This window comes from Apteryx mantelli, chromosome 12, assembly GCF_036417845.1.
Source record: "Apteryx mantelli isolate bAptMan1 chromosome 12, bAptMan1.hap1, whole genome shotgun sequence".
In the NCBI taxonomy this organism is placed as follows: domain Eukaryota; kingdom Metazoa; phylum Chordata; class Aves; order Apterygiformes; family Apterygidae; genus Apteryx; species Apteryx mantelli.
Window position 1 is genome coordinate 23310329 of NC_089989.1, and position 17557 is coordinate 23327885.

Here is a 17557-nt window from a genome sequence, read left to right on the forward strand (position 1 = left end):
GCCTTCAGCATAGCTAAGGACTTACGCACGTCTTCAAACGCATGAAGCCAAGGACTCCGAGCCCGGCCGCGCTTTTCTAAGCGCACGAGCAAAGTTTTGCTGCCAGGACCTCTACGAACAGTTGCAAACGCGCCGCTGATCTCTAGCGCGGGGCGTTTATAAGCCCCGCTCCGCACACGCTTTTCGGCTCCCGCTGCACATCATCCCCCTGCTAAACCGCTCGCCGGGTGTGAAAACACACTGGTGTAAGGGGGGGGGGGGGGAAGAAAAAAGAAAAAGAAAAGAAAGAGAGGGAGAAGACTCAAAGTTTCGGTTACACGAGTTAGCGACACAGGCTCGCGGGGCGGCTGCCGCAGCACAGGGCCACCCGCGTCCCCCCGGGACCGTCCCCGCCGCGGGCTCCGGCCTCGCCCCCAGCAGCCAGCGGCGCTCGAGGAATAATTACCACGCGCCCTTTAATTCAAACGCACGCTCGCGCGGCGGCGCCGGACGGACAGACGGACGGACGGCACGCGGGTGCCCCCGAGCTGAGCTGAGCAAAGCCGAGGCGGCCGCGCGGCCGGGCCCCGTCCTGCTCCCCCCGGCGCCTCGACCCTCCCGCAGGCCTGCCCAGGCCCGCACAAAAGCCCTTCCTCGGAGAAGGAACCCAGCTACCTGCGGGGGAAAACCTCGCCGCATCGTCTCCCACCCCGTCTCGGCTGCATTAAAAGGGGAAAAAAAAAGAAAAAAAAAAAAAGAAATTCAGCTCAGTGCCTCGAAGTTGCAATTAAATCGTAGTAATTTAAGATTATCGCAAGAGCAAAGGGCAGTGGCAGCTCTTCGGCAGACTCCTCTCACCACTTAATGCTCCTCAGTCTTGGGGTTAAATGAGCTTCTTTAGTATAAGTACCTTAAAGCAAGTGAATCGTAAACAAAATTTATACTATTTTCTGACAGCATATAATCTATTTAAATTTATTAAAGCTTCTCTGAGAAAATTTAAGATGACAGAAGTATCATTATGTCCTATAAATAACCGGACAGCCTTGCAGAAATAACTGTATTTTACATACATATTCTACATATGTGTGTGCATATGTTATTTCATTTGATATACAAATAGATCCTCAAAAGGCATTTCACAAAAGGAATTACATTATCCAGTTCAATCTCTCAATATAAATGACCACAAGCAGTAAGAACATTAAATGCTAGGCTATATTCCTTAAATTTAGCTTTTTACTACCACCCTTTTCCCTAATTTTTACAGTACCATAAAACAAGAATAATTCCAGAGCCAAAATGTTTACAGTATTTCATACCAAAGATGATAATGCAAATTTAAGCTCTTAAAAAAAGGTGAACCTCTCCAACAGAAAAGCATATTGCAGCCTATGCTGAGTAATAAAGTCCAATGCATAATTCTTTGCTCAACTTTCCTGTTCCTTCTCTTAACGGTATAAAAACTGGCTGAGTTACTATTACCAGTGGAACAGATTTAAACAGAAAAATGTTTATAGTTGTTAAAAAACATTACCCATTACCCAAAATGGCTTAATAGCATACATGTGCATGTTTAACACACATACTTTTTATTGTCTAATTAAAGTATATGCCATAAAAAAAACTACAGGCTTTATAATAAGTTATGCAGTATGGTTATGAAACCTTACCTTATAAAAAGTATAAGGTACTTATTGTGTGATCTGCACTGCTAATTAAAGAAATACTTATATGAAAAGGTTTGGGATTTTTTAATTCTTTAGTACATGTGTACTTGGTCTGCCTCCTGCTTAATATACATTAGGGTAATAGCCTTTTTCCTTAGATATTTTTTAATAGAGATGTCCATTGTTTTAGAATGCTTTAAATAAATGAAATAGGTGCATATTTGTAGAGTTTGCAGTGAAGTGTTTGAACACAAATATGAAAGTGTCAAGCAACAAAAATAACCTAACTTGCACTGGTTAAGTTTGATTAATACTTGTATCTGATATGTTTATTAAAGCAAAACCTAGTATCAATTAATATCCCTTACTACCATTTCCACTGAAAAAAGCTACACAGTAATTGAATCTAATTTAGCTATGAAGTCAAGTTACACATAGTTTTACAAAAATCTTGATATATCAAAAATAAGATGCCCCCCTAACTGGCTGGTAATATGTTTTTAAAAAAAAGAAAGATGTTAGAAGTCTTGTAAACTCTAGGAACTCAGTCATATAAAATACAATGCTTTACCACAACTAAACTCTTCTACTATACATCATTACAGCACTTACATACAGAGGAAAGAAAAAAAAAAAATCCATGTTTCCTTACAATTCAGAGATCCAGAAATAAAAGCTGAATTCCACAGAACTTTTACGCTGTTTTCATTATACTAGTGAAACACCTTCTCCTCTGCATCTCTAGACAGCATAAATAAAATCAAATCCTAAGTCACTCTGGAAGTGTATACACCGCTCTCCAAATCACTATCACTCAAAAAAAAAAAAAAAAAAACAACCCATGCACAACAACTAACTTTGCAGTCAAAATCTTAAGCAAGAGAAAACCTTGTTTGAAATAGTAGTTATTTTTCTCAAAGTTATCCTTTGGTTTCACAACAAAGCTCGGCATTTGTAATGGTCCATTTCTGCATAAGTGAACATATAGCCTTGCTGCCTGATCGAATAGTCCAGAGCTTTCAGTGAGGCAGCTCCTGACAACAGCCCAGCAGCAGCTTTGTTTGATCTCTCCTGCCTTCCTTAATCTGGGTTGTCAAGGTTCACTTGTTGGAGGCTGTTTACTTTTTCCAAAAAAAAAAAAAAAGTGATTTTTTTTCTGTCTCTCATACAATGACTAATCCAAAGACTAAGGGGGAAGAATGCTGCCAATGCAAGATGTTAAAGCTACAATACCTTTTTGCAATGAGATTTTAGCCGACACCTTTTGAATGGTTACTAGCGGAGAGCTTCCTCCCCCAGTCCCCTGGTCCATTCAGTACAACTGTGAGATAGTTTAAATAAAATGTGCAGAGGAAAAGATTGCGAGGAGAGAAATTGAAACCAGTAGTCCTGATTTCCCCTTCTCCCAAATTTAGCTGCAAAGATGCAGAGCACCTCCTTGCATGCACTTACTTCTCTGGCAACTCAAATTACTTCAAAACCCCTCAAATTAGGAAAATAAAAAAGCAGGAGCTTCTCAGCAGTAACAGAAACTGTAAATTAATATTATGTCTAGTGAAATGCCTATTTTCCCTCCACCAAAATTAAAGCAAACCGTGGATTAACAGCACAAGAAGCAAGTTTCTTCGACGACGTACTTGAAAGTTTGTCTAATTAAGAGACTGTCATTAGTGACAGTAACATTTTGTTAAAACAGGTAAAACCTAAGTTCAGAAAAACTATATGGACAGGAAACACAGCTCAGAGATTTTTTTTTTAATACTTATAGCCATTCAGTCCTCTAGAAATCAGAAGGCTACATTGTGTAGACAACACGCTACAAACAGCACATATACATTACTCATTCAAAGAACAGTTACTAAAAATGAAACCTTAAACTTCTGAGCACCGAAGTTGGGCTCCTCTAAAGAAGTGGCATTCAGAGCGCTTGCAGGCAGCGTATACCTTTGGTAGGTACGTTACGTCTGAATAACTGATGCTGACCGCCTTTTGGTGAAACCGGGGAAAAAAAAAAGAAAGAAAGAAAGAAAGAAAAAAAAAAAAGAAGTAATCGCACTCGCTTTAGTTCACTCAAAGCAAAAACCACGCAATTAAAATCATTAGAGCGAAGGCGCCGAGCGCGGCCACGCTCCAAGCGGCGCGCTCCGCAGCCAGCCCGGCACTGGGATCCGCGCACGGCGGCTTGGAAACCATCCCCGGCCCCGGGCGGGCGGGGGCAGCTCGCCGCGCTGGTCCGCGCCGCTCCGCCGCCGCGCTCCTTTTACTATTTATTTTTTTAAAGGGAGGAAAGAAAAAAAAAAAAAAAAAGCGGGGCGGGGGGGGGGAGGAGAGAGGCGCGGACACGCCGCTCGGACGCCTCCTGCAGCGCGCACCCTCGCGGCGCCCCGGCGGAGGCGGGCTGCGCGGGGCGGCGCGGCGCTGCGCGGCAGGTGCGCGGGGCGCCGCGGCCCGGCCCGGCTTTACTTACCGGGCACCGGCGGCCGCCCCCGGCGCTGCGGCGCGCAGCGAACCGCGGCTCCGTCCGCCGGGCTCCGCTCCGCGGCTCTGCGCGGACAAGGAGGGGGGAGGGTGGGAGGGGGGCGGCGCGGGGCGCGGCGGGATGCGCGGTCCCCACCAAGTTGCGCCGGGGCTGGGCTGGGGCGGCGCAGATGTTTATTCAGACATTTCGTCTCCGGGAGAAAAAAAAAAAAAAGAAAAAAAAAGCGGGGGGGGGGGCGAGGAGAGGATGCGCGGGGCTCCGCGCGTGCGGAGCGGGCAGCACGGGCGCGGAGCCGCAACAGGTGTCCGGGGGGAGCGGGGCGGCCTGGCGCGGGGGGGGGGGGGAAGGGGGGCACGGCCCCGCCGCAACTTCTTGCCCCGAGTGGCGAAGTTGAGGGCGTGCGCGCCCCTTGCGCGGCGGCGCAAGGCGGAAAACACGAAGGAAGCGCGGAGCCCGGGGCGGGGGCGGACACGGGGCAGGAGGCGCCGCACCCCCCCGCGCACACACCCCTCCCCACACACCCCGCGGAGGGTGCGCGCAAGGCGGCGGCGGCGGGGAGGGGGGGGGAAGTTTCCAAAGTGGGCGGGGAGGGGGGACTCCGCGCCCGCGCAGCGCCCCCCCGCCGGTTCCCCGCGCAAGCGGCGCGGGTTGTTGTTGGGGGGGGGGTGGGGGGAGGAGGGCGCGGGCGGGCACGTGGGGCCGGGAGGGAAGGAGCGAGCGGGGCCGCGCAGGGGGGAAAAGTGCAACAGCCCGGGAAGAGCCGGGAAAGTGGAGGGGAGACGCCGGACTCACCCGCTGGACCCGGCCTGCGGCTGCCGAGCACGGGCGGCCCCGGCGCGGGCGGCGGCGAGCGGGGCGGCCTCTCCGTCCCGCGCCCTCCGGCCCTCCTCCTCCTCCTCCCTCCTCCTCTCCTCTCCTCCTCCTCCTCCTCCTCCTCTCCTCCTCCTCCTCCTCCCGGCCGGCCTCCCGGCACGCCGAGCCCGGGCGGCGCGCTCCGCCACACAATAAATAACAATAGAGCGCCCCGCGCGCCGCCGCCGCCCGGGGAGCGCGCGCGCGCCCGCCCCGCGCCCGCCCCGCGCGCCGCCCGCGCCCCCGCGCGCCGCCCCGCGCCGCCGCGCCCGCGGCCCGGGGGCGCCCGCCCGCCCGCTCGCTCGCTCGCCCGCGGAGGGACATGTTGTTATTTTTTGCTGTTGTCAGTCTCTGACGTCACATCCACCTGCTGGGTAAACAAGGCTCGGTGCAAAGGGGAAAAAAAAAATCAAAAAAAAAATCAAGAAAAGGGGGGGGCGGAGCGGGGCCCCCCCGCCCCCGCCCGCGCCCCGCCGCCGGCAACTTTCCCGCGGGCGCCGCCCGGCCCGCGGGAGCTGCGCGCCCCCCCCACCCCCCCGCGCGGCGTGGAGCGGGCGGCCAGGCGGCCCCGCGGCCGCGGAAAGTTGGGGAACGCGGAGCGGCGGAGCCACGCGGCGGCGCGGGGAGGAGCTGGGCGCTGCGCGGGCGCGGAAGCGCAGCGCGCCCGGCGGCGCGGGCCGGTGTGGCGAACCGCGCTGCTTTGAAACTTGGGCACAACTAACTTCGCGCTAGCGACAGCTCCTGCGCGCGCGCGCGAGCGCGGAGGCAGCCGCGGGAGCCGGCTGCGCGGAGGCGCGGCCGGGCAACAAGCGCAGCCGGGCGCGGTGTCCCGCGCGGCGGTGCGCGCCGAGGCGCGGAGCAGCGCGCGCGCGCGCAGGCACGGAAAGCTGCACCGGGGCGCCGCGCTGCCCGGGCGGGCCGCGGCCGCGGGCGGGAGCCGCGCAGCCCCAGGCTCCGCGAGCGGGAGCTGCCGCCGCCGCCGCCGCAACCTGTCCCGGACCGGGGCTTTCCGCGCCCCTTTGTTTTTCTGGCGGCCGCAGCCTCGGAACAAAGGTGTCGCCGCGGCCGGTTGCGCCTCTCGCTGCGCGGCTCGGCGGGGCGGCTCCGGGCCCCGCTCCGGCGCTGCCGCCCGCCGGCGGCACCCGCGCTCCGGGCCGCCGCCGGAGCCCGAGCCCGAGCCCGATCCGGAGCCGGAGCCGGAGCCGGGGCCGGGGCCGGGCGGGCTCCGGCCGGGCAGCGCTGCGGTGTCGCGGCCGCGGGGACGCGGCGCCACCTCCCGGCAGCCCGGATCCGCGGGCGCGCGCGCCGGCGGCGCCCGCACGGCAATTACCCTCGAAATTACAGTAATGGCAAAGTACTTATGCCTAATTCATTATATTTTAAATAATTAAGAGGAAAATCGTTGCAAATAAATATTGGCGAAGATGTGGTTTTTTTCTTCTTTCTTCTTTTTTTTTGCCGTTCTTTAAGAGCGATCTTCCAAGGCGGCAAGGAAATCGCGCGGGTTGTGTCGCTGCAGTGCTGAAAAGGCACAGCTACCAAAAAGCGTCAAGAACAGCCTACTTTAGCAGCCCAGTCCACCAAGCTGAAATACAGCTGATAACACCAAAATTTATGTGACTGAAACTAGCTTTAAAAAAAATACTTGAAGTCAAAGCTTTCGTTGTTTTGGTTGATCCTTTTGCTTGTACGTGTCTTCAGTAGGAAGATAAAGGAGCTGGAACTACTAAAAGAGCACTTTTAGAAGCTTCCCCCTGCTTCACTCTTCTAAAAAGTATTTGTTTTACATTTCATCCTGGAATAAACATTGTTTATTGGAAACTGCTTGGTCTCTTGTTTGTGACTACGCAAATCCAAACCAGTACATCAACTCTGTAAAACATGATTAATTCCGTAGACAATAACAGCGGTGGGACTTGGCCCTCCCCCTCCACCGATGTAGCTGCTAATTGTACTTGAATTGTTTACTGCTGTATTGTTTTACAAGTGCCTGGAGAAAGATGCTTGATATTCCCACCACCACCACGATCATCCCAAGAGCAAACGCTCGGCAGATTTTGCCAAGGGTGTACACGGGCTACAACTGCGGCTTGTTAGCTAAAAAAAATTATGAAGGTGATGACGCCTCCGTAATTATAGGTGTTACTTGTTTTAAAGTCGGAATGTTTTCCAAGCTACTGTAACGCCACACCTCCGGCGGCTCCGGTGCCAGGCCTCCAAGTCCTTTCCGTTTTAGTCACTGGTTTACGAGGCTATGCAGAACGCATCACCAGGCCCGCGCGGCCGATTTCCTCGCCGCCTCTCGCGCCTGCCCCTCTGCCTGCTCTACTATTATTCTCCCTTTTCATAAAAGTTGAGATATGCAATATGTCACCCAAAAAAAAAAAGTGTTGGACATATTAAAAAAAAGAAACATATTGGTTTCACAGTTTGGTTTTTATGACTTTGAGTTTTTCAAATAATCTCAACTTTCCCACAGTGCTTGGAGAGCCTGCGAGTACCCACGTGCTGGAGCTCACGACAACATCTCCCTTCTGGGGAGAAGTCTGAGGTTACTGAGCTCTTCACGTTCCCCTGCCTTACACTGAGGATTGGGGAGAGTCGGATCAGTCTGGCAATAGATACTGTTCCAAGAGACTGTTAGATAGATACTGTTCCAAGAAGATGCCATTTTGCCCATCAAATGGCAGAGCCGTGAGAAGGTAAATAAAACAGGACATTTCTTGGGCCCGGACACCTTCAAGGATGTGAGGACCTGACTTGCCAGTCCCCGTGACAGTAAATATTAGAAGGCACAGACGTCCAGCGCAGGCGCCGAGCCCAGAGCTATCGGCAACACCCGCACCAACTTTGGAGAAAAAATAAGGGGACATAACTAAGGCCTCAAACTGGCCTGTCTCACCAAAACAAAAAAAAAAGAAAAAGAAAGGAAAGTTGCCCTGAATGAGAACTGTAGCCAGACCTACATGAGTCAGGCACAAAATAATCTATATTTTACTCTCTATTACTGCGACGTGAGTCTCTGGATTTGCACGGCCGGCGCGGAGACGCGAGTTTCGAATTAACCCTGCCTCCGAGGGGCTCCCCAGCAGACCGGAAAGGCCAGCTTCCCGCATCCTTGCCCACGCTAATCCGCTTTACTCCTTGAGGTGTCCCTCCAGCGGCAAGAGGATCAGAAGCCACCCAGAGGTAACTTTTCTACAGCCCGTTTCCACTTGTCCCGAGTTGCCAGCCAATACGTATTTCCTTTTCCTGCGGGGGCAATGAATAGCCATTGTATTTGCGCCGGACTATTAATCTGCCTGAATCTGCTAGAGATTCTTAAATGAATATTCATGGGAATTAATGTCATCTAATTCCTATTGCTTCCTGAATATAATTACGTGCCGTGCGTGAATTGGTGAACACCACAAGACATCCAATCTCGTTGAAAGTCTATGACCAATGAATTTGAAACACCACGAGGCAGACGCACTTGCGGCGCCAAAGATGCGCAGAGCACTACCGACACGCGCAGCCTTCCTCCAGCGGAGCAGACGGCATGGAGAGGAAGCTTATAAAAGAAGATAGATATATCCTGCAGGAAGCAAACAATGGCTTTAGTGATGGAAAATATGATAAGGGCACTTTAATACAAGTTTCTTCCAGATATTTATCTACAAATAGGGACTATACTTGAAATTTTTGATTTCTTACCAAAAAAAAAAAATTTTTTTTTTTGCTTTTTCCCCTTTCTTGCCCATAGCATAACATCTTTCAGGGTCTCCTATTCCTGGCCTCTTTTGAGGCCAAGGACCTTTTCAGAAGACCTTCAGTGCCACCGGCACCTTACGAATAAGGAATGCCCAAATCCAAGCCTCCTTCCCAACAGCAATCCATGTGCCAAAGTTCCCGCTGTTCCTCTCATAATAAAGCAGTAATCAGCTCAGTCTTAAAGCAAAACGCCTCTCCGGCGCTAGCGCTACCAACCCGTGCCGTAACATAACAAGGACTCTTCCCAAAATATTTGGGCTTGCCCTGTCGCAGTCGGACACGTTCGAGTTCAGCCGTCTGTCAACACTGCCAGGTGTCTCCGGGACCTCCTGCATCCCAGCCAAGAGGCAGAGCTCGGAGGCAAAGGGATCGGGATTATTCACATTACTAAAACCTAACGGAATGTTTAAACAGATAACGTAACAAAATCCTGCGCAGCAAAAGAAGTAATATTGTTTGTTGCTTCCCCCTCGGTTAAATACAAAATGAGCTCAATCTCCTGGAAAGCAAGATGAGGCTTTTTTTGTGCGTGTGACTGACAGAGTCACGAAAAATCATTCCATTGCGGTGGCTGCGCCCCTTCGAAAGGGCTGATGCTCTTTGCAGCTCCTGATAAACCAACTGGCAATTTTTTATTTTTGTTTTTTTTTTTTTTAGGGATGAGGAGGGGGAAAGTGACTCAAAACTGAACACAAACATCTGAAAAACCTTGCGAAACCCAAATCCAAGAACAATCTCATTTTGAGTCAACCCAAAGATTTCACTTCGATTTTGATTTTTGGGGGAATAAAAAAAGCCCCCCCCTCCCTTTACTTGCAAATAAAATTAAAGGACATTTTGAACACAAAGTAGTTTCAAAATGAAAAATCAAAGCGTTTCATGTCAGAAGTGTCAAAACTAACAGCTTCAGCATTTGTCAGAGCTTTTTTGAGTTTTTATAAATGACAAGTTTGGCACGTGTGCGCGAACCGTTTTGGTGCTGCTGAATCTGCATTTTTGCACGCAAGAAATGGTTGGGCAAAACCGCCTGCAGCCAGGCTGCGTTTGCGGCTCCCTCTGCTCGGGGCGCCGGCGCCGGCCGCAGCCCCCCGGGGTTATGGCACTGCAACGGAGCCCTGGCGACGCCTGTCATCTCCTCTTCGGCTTATTAGTTCTTTACCGTTTGGTTTTCGGGACGTAGCAGGTGCTTTTCGGAACTGGTCGGCGGGAGAAGGTGCAAAGGTGCGGCCAGGCTGCCCGGAGGTCTGCTGCTGACGTGCCGCTGCGCGACAGGCTGCCGCGTACCTGTTCCTAAGACGACTTCAGGTAATTTATTAGCCTGGTGCATTACAGCCTTTGCCGTAACAAGGTTGCGCGCTAAGCTCCATCTCACTGGCTTGCAACCGTCCCAAAAGCGATCGTTTTCGAAAGATGTTTTCTCCCAAGAAGTTTGCCCAAGTTTCACTCAGTACTTCCCTAGCAGGAAGGCTGGAGTGGAAAGAGAAGGAAGTCCATAGCACCTGAAATACGGCATTTAGTTTAGAAGCTTTGAGTTATATGACATGCTATTGCTATAAAAATGTGCTAACGGGGCCAGTTCACGAAGCACTGACAATATGAGCAATTGAAATTATTCTTGCTGTTAAGCCTGCAGCCATCCGGGTTTTGCATGTCTGCTTCCAGCATAGCCGGCATCGCTGCAGGTTTGGGACAGTGTCTAAAAACAAGAGGAAGGAGAGGAGAAAAAAGTTTTGCCATAAACACGCGTAGGCCTGGATTCACCTCTGTAGATAACAGACACCTGTCTTTTGCCAGCAGATTTCTATAATACTTCCTACATCTCTCTTGTGACAGCATCGCTTTTTTTGCTGCATCTTGACAACTTCTAATTAACCCAGTCTCCGCATCTTTAAAGTTTCTGCAGAAAAATCACAGTACTTCTCTACAGCAAGAGACCAAATTCAGAACGTTACCGCTTCCCCACACTTCCAGCGCAGCCTTCGCTCCACAGGGGCTGCCAACCCCCCGGGATAATCCGAACCTCCCGGAAGCCGGGTGCGGAGCTGCCGGCGGTGAACAGGGCACGCGGGCGGGAGCGCTCACAGGGTAAACCGCTTCGGCCAGCGGGGCCTCGCCCCCGACTTCAGTCTGCTCACATCCATGACGACTTGGAGAGAAACAAGTGCTCGTGCAGTTAAAAACGCCGGGATCCTGCCCCAAAACACGCCCCGAAGCCTCAAGCGCTGGCAAGCGTTAAACCACCTTCTCCCCTGCCCCTCCTGGATGGCAGCCTTCGCGAAACGCTGCGCGCACGCGCCGTGGGTCCGGCTCCTAGCGGCATCACCGGTCCCGTCTCGGCGCGATGGTCTCTTCACTCCCTGCCCTTCCCGTTACTGAAATGATCTCGCCCGCGGCCAGCGAAGGAAATATAGGTAACCGCAACTTTCCCCATGATGGAATTTTTTGTTGACGCTGTCTCAAATGGCCAAAATAATATTTCATCTTAACTTCGCCACTATTATGACTTTTTTTAATGCAAAGGTCCAACGTCAAAAATAATTAAACCTTTCACTCTAGTTACATATCTATGAAAATAGCAGTCTCCCTCGTCTGGGAAGATAAACACTACCAGATGCTCTAGTATGCACCAGGAAGGGAAGAAAATAAAGAGTGGTCAGGAGAAGGAAAGGCTGAAAATAAGTTAGAAATAACATGGAAGAAGAGATCAGAAAAGTAATTTCCTGATGGTTCTTCCTGCGTGGCAGCGAAGAGGTTAAACCCCAGGATGCTGCCATCTCTAGACAGAATTGGTTGTTATTGCATTGATAAAACCCCGGGTTGTGTTTTCCTTGTCCATCTTGACCTGTATGTGACGTTAGCATTGCAAATGATGTCTGCTGCCATTCAACTAGTCAGAGCGAGCGGACAGAAACAAGACAGAGAGCTTAGCAAAGACGATACTAATGGAAGGGGTGGGGAAAAGTCTGATTTACATGTAATTAATTATTATTTATGTAAAAACCATATCATTGTGGTGGTTCTTGACATCATTTAAAGCCTCTTTTCAAAAGAGGAGTCTCTCCTGTTAGTGCGCTAATCTTCTTTTCTGTGCTGCGAGTATGGACTGTGATATGGTGGTATCCTTATTGGCCCATCACCATCGCATGCAGGGTTGACATCCGACTGCCCAAAAGAGCTGAGCAGAATAATCCTGCCTCCTCCTGAACAGATAACTCCGTATGACCGGGGCTGTAGGAAGCTAGCGAGTCATTCAGTGGAAAATTGTCAGATTTTAGGCCAGTGTCATGCCGAAGATGACAGTTACACATAGCAATCGTGAAGAAGTTTCAGATGGAGCTTGTACAATGATTAGTTCGTTGGCTGATTTCAGTGTTCACCCAGCCCAGCCCCAAGGTATCTTGGCAATATTGTCCTAGACACTCTCCAGCAAAGACAAAAGCTCCCGTAGGGAGACGCCGATCTCCTTCCTGTGCAAATGAAACTGGCCCACAAAAATGAAGGGTGGCTCCACCCCAGCTCTTGCAAAATCCAGCTGTCTCAGCCGTCGCTCCGGTCCAGCCTCCATCCCCATCCCTACCCTCATGCTTTCACAGGAGCTAGGTCAAACCTCAAGTGCATCGCTCATCAGGCAGCATGACCCGATTTACCGGGGCTCTGCTGGACAAGGCCAACGCGGGGGAACGCTTGGGGGCAACGTCTTGCTACTTCTCTCTAATTTGTCAACAGAGCTGCTGGGCAGGAAGCTCAGTTAACCTCAGCGATGGGTGGGACAGACTAAAGAGAGCCGGACTTAAAAACAAGCAGGTCTCAAGCAACCTTCTTATTAAAGAAAGACAAACCACAGAGCTAATTGGGTAAAAGCTAAGTCCACTGTGCGGGGCTCAAATCTTCCCAAAAGCATGCTGTTCCGTCCCAAGCGGTTTCCAGCCAGGGCCAGCTGCTGTGTTTCTCTCAAAGAGCAGGGACCCTAGCCCAGGTCAGAGCCTCCATACAGCAGAGCCATTTCTTTGCTGAAGACATCCTCGCCGCCAAAGGATTTTGATCCTGATCCCTCTCCACAGCAGCCCGAGGGGATGAGCCAGCTTGTCCAGCATCGCCCAGTCTGAGAATGAGCTCTGGTATCAGTAGAGACCTGGTATCCCCAGTTAAAGAAATGGATTTCTCCCGATAGGTCTCATCTTCCCCTTTGCATTATTTATTTTGCCAAAAGCAGCAAAAGCTACTACCATCACCGATGCCATCAGCTTGAGATTCAGTGAACTCGGCTCACAAACGGGCCGTGAGTGACATTCAGAAACATTTCACCCCTCCAGCAGGCAGGAGGGTCAGTTTGTCTTGCTGTTTACTCAGTTCCACATTTTATATGCTTTCCATTTTATGATATTTTTTTGCCCCTATCCTAATCAACACATATTCAGGTTCTGCTACAAAGGCTGTTGTTTTTTTTTTTTTAAAAAAAATCACATTTACCAGCGGGCTAAGCAGGCCGATGTCTCTGTATGCCAACCTGCAAGCTTTGTATGAGGTCAGCAGAGGGGCCATTTCTCCTCCTGAAATTAGCACAACCATAGGGCAGAAACATCATCAGAGCTACCAAAAGCTTTCTCTCTCTGGTGGGCCTAGAGACCATCTGTTTTGCTGCAAACTCTCTGCCTCTCCACGGCTCAGAATTGCTCTCTGCCATCTTTGCACATCAAACATTGCAGAGTGAAGACAACATTTTGGATCTCGGCAAATTTCAGACTTTCAGGAGGGCTATTATTTTTGCTGCGGGTTTTTTTTCAGAGAGAAGAAATGATGAAAATGGGAATCCTCACAGCCAGGAACCTCCTGGCTGTTTATTCCTACACAAGGTAATTCTCTGGCTAACATATTAGAGCTTCCACCCCGATACTGTGAGAGTCTGAGGCACATTTCCACCAGCCCTCTGTTAATCACATCAAATATTTTGTTTATGAGGTTCAGGTCTACAAAGCCCAACCTGGAAGTAGGTATTCATCTTCCCAGATACAAGCACTTCTGTTATAATTTCTTTTAAAGTCAAAGCTGATCCTTATCTACAAAAGGCCAGAGCAATAAGTGTTTAATGTGTTTAGAAAACACGGCTCTTCCACCACACCTGCACCTTGGCTGCCAACTTTCAGCCGTGCGGACTCTCCGCTGCTCTGGGAGACTCTGCCGCAGTAAACAAAGTCGTTTTCCCTGGCTTCCCTTATGCCTGGTACCTCTCCCAAATGTCTTTACATACTCACGCCCTAAAGGTCTTCACTCAGATCCAGTCTTTGCAGCATTTCCAAGGGCTCAGATTTGATGGGGGGGGGGGGGGTTGCTAATAGTCGTGTTTTCTCCTCTGCTTTCTCCAAGCTGCCTGTTACTGACTTTGCAATAGATGCCGAAGAGCCTTTGCTGTCAAGTTACAGCGGGAGCAGCTCAGGAGCGACTCCTGGGATTTTTCTCCCTTGCTATCAAAGGAAAGTGAAACCCCGTGTTTTTCAGACTTCTGAGGGAAAGCTGTTTCCGCACCCAAATCCACAGCCATCTCCCATGATCTGCCTCTGCCTGACGTCGGGTAATGTCCTGTAAGCCTCTCCCTTGGCATCGCTGGTGCATCTCGGGGCATAGCAATGCCACTGAACAAACAAACTTCAAAGCGAAAAGCAATGCCAGAGCCAGGGAAACGCACCCGGGGGTGAGAGAACTGATATAATAAAACTCGTGGCATCGCCCCGTGCCAGCAACCTTGTACTTTTTTCGCTTCCAATTTCTGCAGTTTCTCGGAATGGTTTCCTAAGACACCATTTCGTTTAGGCGATGAAAGGAGCCGGCAAGGGTTAAGTTGCAGTCGCTGTCCCCCACCCCCCGTCTATCCGCAGCAGAAGGAAATCTGTCCGTCTCCAAACCCTCAGCATCCTGTCCACGGCCGGCTCGAAAAACGCAGGAGTCCCTCACCGCTTCCTGACCCTGCTCTCTGCCCCCCGGCAGCCGTGGGCCCACGGCGGGAGGACGCCATCCGCCCCGGCACGGGGGACACGGCGTCGCTCCTTCCCGTCAGCGCGCTCCCGCCCCGGTCCCAGCAGCTCCGGCCTTGTGCTCGGCCTGGCCAGAGCGGCCACGGCTCTAGCGGCGAGGCAGCGCCGGGCAAACCTGGGCTTTCTCATGGCAGCACGGCCAGGCGCCAGGAGAAGGCCTTGGATGGGGCAAGCATCCAGGAGCCAGCACCGCTCTTCTTTGATTGCGAGCTGAGTTGTTCCTGTTGGCTTTCCCCCCACCTTGTCCACATTACCAGATTTACCCCAATGGCCCCTTTTCTGTCTGCATTTCATGGGGACAGCCAGAAGGGACCCAAAACTGTCCCTTCAAGGTTGTCCCAAGCCATTTCCCGCAAGGACTTTCGAGACTTTCCCGACCCCGCTGATGCCCCCCCCGTGGCTCCCAGGAGCTGGGACACGCTGCCTTCGCAGCCATCAGCTCTCAGAGACAGGGGCCCCACAAGAGACTTCAGTGCTGAGCCAACCACTCAAATCCTTGGAAGACCCCTTGGAAGACCCATCTCAGCACGGTGGCGTCGGCTCGGAGCCGTGTCCACACTAACGGAAACGGTTCAGAGCATGAAACGGCCACGCCACCACCGGTCCTTGAGCTAGGACGCACTGCTGCTGGCTGCAGGGGCTCTGAACCGCGCACCGTATGTTACTCACGTAAAGGCATGCCCCGAGAGCGCGTTCAAAGGGTAGATGCTTCACACTTTGCATCCGCACAGGGAATTTGTGCAACGTAACTAGGGCACTGTAAATTCACACCCTGGCTTACTGTGCTGTAACTTGTCCATGTAGACAAGCCCCACATGGCTTCTTCCAGCACTCCAGGTCACGTGGGAGCAGCACACAGCACCGCAGCGCTGCCAAAGCGAAGCATTCAAAGTCATGAGTCACAGTTTCCAAAAATTATCTAACTGGTGTTAAAAAAAAAAAATTAATGAATTCCGGTTTTTCATCTTTCAGATGACACCCAAGAGTTTCTCCACAGCTATTAGTGGCAGAAACTTAAGGAAAAGCAAGCACATGACAAAAAGCAGAGTATAGATTTTCATGCACACTCGTGATTCCAGAAGCTGGAGCTTTAAGAAAAAATAATAAATAGCAAAAGGTTTAAGATACAGGGATTATGATCTGGCTGCAGCAGAAGTAAAACCTCGTGATTTATGTGACAAACCTCAACCAAGCAACCCATCTCAAAAACTTGGAAAAAGAAGGTGAAACATTCCAGCATCATTTTGGCTGCCGAAATAACGGAAACAATCGTGCAAAATTTCAGCACAAAAAAAAAAATTAATAAAAATTTGTTCCACTTTCATGAACCCAAAGACAAACAGATATTGACAAAAGATGTTGCTGCTCTTCGACCGAGCCCAACTTGCAGTGATAGCAATGCATCTCCCGTCTATTATGTCATCCCCTTTGCTGCCTCTTTCACTGGCTCACACAGAGCAGCCAGTGTCTTTGCATGCTGTGTATTATTTCACGTCTTTTACCAGCACAATGGGTTTAATTTCAGTCTCTTGTACGCCGCGTTAGCAGTTCCAATTAATTATTCTTATTTATTCTGCAAGAAAACACCTGTACTGGGCACTTTTCTAAGAGAAGCAGACACAGACCCTGTTTCAAAAACAGGAACTCAAGAAAAATTCCCACTCAGGAACATCTGCACTTTTTAATATGATTCTACAATTTGGGCTACAAGTACCAAAGGGGTCAGCTGCTTCTGTGTACTACTTTCTGTTCTCCTTTAATACTGAAGCAGCCATTACTTTTATTTACTATAGATTAGACCTGTAGGACCCAACCTAAATGCTACTGAGATCCAAGAGGTGCTCCCCTGGAAAAAGGCTTCAGAAACGGAGCCCGTGTCCAAATTGAAGATGACGCCAGCACTGGTTTCATTTCAAGGCAATCCAGATGTTCTGTAAAGTGATTAGGAAGTGGCGTGTATCAAATATAAGATACTCTGCATTGAACTAATGCATTTATTTGCTCTGAATGGTTTTCCAGTTCAGGGCAGCACTTTGCCTGTCACAAGTAAAGTGCTTTGACAGAACACATGGACATTTCTGTTGCTCGAACTGAGCCAGCGAACAGAAGAGCCAGCAACTCCCAGGTCTCAAAAAGAGCCCAAAATAGTACTGTCACTCTAATATATTTATTTCCTGGTCAACTAAATGCGTGAGTTCAGGTCCCATTTGTCAGTCTCCTGCATATCCACGGCCATTTGAAAGGAAGCAAATAAACATAACGATATTACCACGGTATCATTTCGTTTTAGCTCTATTACGGGCTACCAGGTGTCCAGAATGTCACTAAAATCAGGTAACATCGTCCCTCACGTTGCGGAGTCGAGGCTGAGAGCCTGCCTTGGCCATCAGTGGAGTAGCGCCTCCATCCAGCCGGACACGGCTCGTTCCAGCACCGCATCTGAGCCAGGAGCTGAGTGTCCACGTGCTCAGGTGGGGGAGCTGGCACATAACCCAGCTCAGGTGTGGGACTGTGACAAGGGAGCCGAAACCCGTCTGGGGTTTCAAGAGGTGGTGAAACCGCGTTTCAAACTGCTGCAGAGCGCAAGTGCTCTCTGTCTCTTCTGTACGGCCCTCGGGATGGTTTGTACCAAGTCAGATTCCCTTCAAGGAGGGGGAACAAGGAGGAAGAACAGCTGAGAAAGTTAGATGAGCGGATCCCCTACTTTGCTGCAGTAATCAGTCCCAGGGAGAGAGACCTTCCCCTTCCCCTGCTCCTTGGCTGAGCAACCTTCAGAGGATGTGCTGACTCTCCCC

At 50.7% G+C, this 17557-nt stretch overlaps 1 protein-coding gene across 10 annotated transcripts in view; it reads right to left on the reverse strand.

Moving 5' to 3' along the window:
- The window catches only part of FOXP1 (forkhead box P1), a 385930-nt gene extending 380914 nt beyond the window's left edge, over positions 1–5016 (reverse strand). For 9 of the 10 annotated variants that reach the window (XM_067303481.1, XM_067303486.1, XM_067303484.1 and 6 more), the window contains exon 1: positions 4921–5016. The gene's annotated coding sequence lies outside the window, so the exon portion shown is untranslated. Of the gene's footprint in view, positions 1–4116; positions 4131–4920 lie in introns of those variants that run through there. The other variant, XM_067303478.1, reaches the window with a different exon arrangement.
- Positions 5017–17557: the final 12541 nt, after the last annotated feature.